At 46.6% G+C, this 4,078-nt stretch overlaps 1 pseudogene; it reads right to left on the bottom strand.

Moving 5' to 3' along the window:
* Positions 1-1,372: 1,372 nt before the first annotated feature.
* On the bottom strand, positions 1,373-1,735 carry LOC144828151 (microphthalmia-associated transcription factor pseudogene; annotated as a pseudogene).
* Between the last annotated feature and the right edge of the window lie 2,343 nt (positions 1,736-4,078).

Raw genomic sequence — 4,078 nt, 5'->3', positions numbered from 1 at the left:
CCTAAAGAAACCCAATTCCCTCTCCCCAAGAATCATCATGGGTCTGTTGACCTCCTTTAGGGAATGGTCTACTGCTACAGTGTCCCATTAGCTTAGTCTATTACCTAATGGATCCAAAGCTCATTGCATTGGTGGTGACCCCTTCCAAACGCTGCATGCCCTTGGATATGTGACATGGGCAGGTCTCAATTCTAGCAGGGCTATTTACCATCACCATTCCTTCCGCTTACATCAGTCGGCTCGGTGACCTTGCATAGGGATTGCTGCTGCCGGAGTTAACTGTACTGCACCGCAGGTGCTCAGTATCGTACATTACCCTCAGTCTAAACAGGACCACCTTGCACCTTTGCGTGTTCGGGTGGATTTCGACCAGTCATTCCTTAAACCTACCCCAACGATTGGGGCCCATTAATCCCAGGGATTGTCGTAATCCGGTTTCGAAACTCGCCTTCCTGGTTAATATCCAGAAATAATATCCCTGAGTTATTTCTTCCACACACTGGAATCCTTCGAATGTCGCATTGTGGACTGTGAAGGAATGGGACTCAAGAACCTTGTGACCTCCGCTGTCCCATGTAACACAACCTGCATCACATGCATACTGCTTTGATTACCCACTTCCACCATGTCTTGTCCCTGTGTAATGTGCATGTTACCTGACAGCGTCCTGCCATCCTGCCTTGGGATGCGTGGCGTCGCAAACCGATGTTATCCCTATGAAATAGCAGTGGGCAACCTGAACTGAAGTACTTTCCATTGAGAGGGTGACCTGGCATGTGCTTGGCATGTTTAGCATTTTAACATGTACATATTGGGGAAATTATTATTGGCCTAACAGATCGCAAACCGTTGTTATCACTATGACATAGCAGTGTTGGAATAGAGCACCGTATGTTTGCTTTTGTAGGAGCTAAGGAGTTACCTATCTCCGAAATATACATCGATATTTTCATTGCATATGTGGAGAGATTATTTGCACAGGGTTTCAGCTCGCTGTCGAATTCTGGGCACCTTCCCTGCACATCAGTTTACTATTTCGCATTACTACATAATGTGCGCAACCCTTGAATTTAATTTATGAAACACGTGGAGGTAAAGCTACTTCTGTAGTTTGTCGAGGGGCCAAAGTCACACAGATTTTTTTGTAATTTACTCTTGTTTAAGGAGCGTTACAAAAGTTACCCATACTACTCCTACAAAACCTTGTTAAACCTACCTATTGTTTATTTGTTATACTCTGTTTTCTTATCACTGGCCATTTTGCAATTTTTCTTCCAGGGATAAAATCTCTATAACATATCAAACAAATCAATAAAGCCCTCATGTGGCTGTAATGTGCCAGTAAACAGAATTGTTAGTAGTCCCCTGGATGTCACGCAATGGAGAGCTCATGACAGACACCTTGTGAGTCTAACACAGCAACAATCGGACCTCGCTTCGCCAGCCTAAATTGGAGGCGCCACACCATGCCACGTGCACCTCTTACCTCTTTTTCACAGCGGGAGCTGAGGGTAAGAAGCGCCAGTGGGCTGTTCGATGGGCTGCTTCCGAGCCCAGGTTGCATCATTCATACGGGCTGGTTAGGGCATGGCAAGCTCAGCACTTGGTTGCCATGTTTACTTCCCGAAGTAGTAGAGAGGTACTTCTTTACCTGCTGCCGCTGGGCTTGCTAAATGTGGTACTTGGTCGGATTATCAAGGTGGGTCTGCACCTGGTAATGATTGTAGTCCAACATGGTGATAGTCTGGAACTTGTGTGGTTTGCTACGCAGGCTGGCAGGCGACTATCTTACTCCGCTGTTCCTCACTGGAGATCAGTGCATTAAACTCTAACAACAAGTAAACTTTGTCGCCACAGCACATCGTATAATGCCTAGGCTAATTAGTTACGCGTGTGTAATGAAACGGATCATACAACAGCCTCCTGTCCTTGTTACCGTAGTCTCTCAACCCCTGTAAAGCGAAGATTTAAAGTTTCAAACGCGTGGCTGCGCGCCATCGGCAGCCACCTCAAGAAAACGAGTTTTAAAGCGCAAGCATGCCACCTCAAAATGTCTGCCCTCCTGTGCCGGCGCATAAAGGTCCTGGCACCAGCTTTAGCCGCAGCGGTGGTTTGCAATTTACATAAGACAAACACAGAAGAGGGCGCGTGATCTAGGACCGACACCACGGCGTAACTTTTAATCTTAGAGACCAAGGCTATTACCCGATTGGCGTCAAACACGTTGACGCACACAACGGGCACAGAGCGGCCATGCCAATGTCAAAGACTCATTCATTGGCGGGGGCGGCACCGTAGAGCCCCAACTCCCCGCTCTGTGGACCAGGTAACTGCGCCATCCGTTTGCTAACGATATGAATTTGACACGGTGACCATCTCAGCAAATGACCACAGCAAGCAATCAAGCCAGCAACTCCAGGGATGTGTTTCTTAAACCACCCTTCAACTCCAAAAACCGTTGTGCGTGCCTCTTGGTCGGACTGCAGCTCAGCTAATGAGTGAAGTTTGAAAAGAACGTTGGCTTTAGTTCTTCCGTAGCCCACTCTGATCGTGGCCCTGGCATAATAAAACCGACAAAGTTCACAGAGATGAACGGCACTGTCGTGAACGGAAGCCGCGAAAAGTCCGGCCCTGCGATCTTTTCCCTTTGAATAAAACGCGTTTTGTGATGAGCATTATTATTTACCACACCGTGATCATAAACAAATAATCCTCTTGGTTTGCTTCTTGCTGTAATGAATTAAGTTAGACGCCATTAGCCTCACTGGCTGCGTGTACACTTGTTTCCGCCCCAGCTGTATTTGAAGTATCCTGTGGTAAGTTCATTACGCGTATTTTGTCCGGAATTAGTGAAGCTTGCTAAAAATTGCTAATGACAGATTTTTCTCCACTGTCACACTTCGAAAGCAACCTACGGTGTTCTGCTCTATGAGTATGTCACAGACTGTCTGCAAACAGCTGGTCATAACTCAGTTCACTGAAAACCAGTACTTTCAATGAAGTGCTGGACACCCTCCAAATTATATTCTGGCCTGGCCAGGCGACCTAATGCACAAAGTTCTTCTGTTCCGAGGTTACCTAAGGAGGGATTTTTTCACTCCATTTGTTTATTGTGTTTTAGAAAATAAAGCACTCGCTAAGTAGCGGATGTGGGCTTCTTGCATTATAAATAGATGTTTTGTCCTTTTTTCAAGCGCTCATCACGCAGGCTGACTGGTCACCAACAGAGCCTCTAAACTCGTCGTTTCTATCTGTGCCCCTACGTTCAAAGATGTGCTTTTCAAGGCAATCAAACCGGTGCTAAATTACGCTCTTTTTGTTATTCGTGCTACTCTTGCTGTAAGGCATATTAATAATTATTGCATGTATATACTGTCGTTTCAGCGACTATCTGTTTACGAACAGGCACCCGCGGCCTCTGACAAGGCCACTCTGTAATTGGCGCCAAACGGGACACCGTTGCCACCGACATACCAAGATTTGTCACTGAACGCATATGCAAGCATAATGGCATTGTTAAGGGGTCAGACTATTTTGCGCATGCATCGCGCTGCAAGATGAAATCATTTACTCTAAATCATGGGTTCATGAGATCTCCTACACATATGCAGCGCTTGAGCCGCGGGAGACTGGGAGAACGAGAGGCCGAGCCTTGGCCACCTTGGTGGATATAGTGAGTTCGCCCCTCCCACCTGAAGGCCCTCCCCTGACCTGTGATTGGTGAACACGGGGCGCCCTATCAGTGTCGGCTGGAGTTTCTGCCGGGTGGGACTAAAGCGCTGTCCCGCCCATGTTCCCCTGCGGGTCACGCGGTCCGCGGGCAAATCCGGGGGTGCCTCACGCGATCCGTACTTCATAAAAAAACTTTTTGGAGTGTGTTAATTTAGTGTAAATTAGGTGATGTTCATATAATCATAGTGTATTTACATACCTTTTAAGATGTACTAAATGTCTATTTTTGATTAACTAGATTATTTATCAAGATTTTGCATTCTCGCTCTAAAGATGGCATGTTACCTGAAATCCCGACGACTTTCAGAACCACACCCGTGTATGAGCGCAAGATACAAACAATTGT

This window comes from Lissotriton helveticus, chromosome 4_1, assembly GCF_964261635.1.
Source record: "Lissotriton helveticus chromosome 4_1, aLisHel1.1, whole genome shotgun sequence".
Lineage (NCBI taxonomy): Eukaryota > Metazoa > Chordata > Amphibia > Caudata > Salamandridae > Lissotriton > Lissotriton helveticus.
The sequence above is the reverse complement of the archived record's forward strand: the minus strand, read 5'-3'. Positions and strand labels throughout refer to the sequence as shown.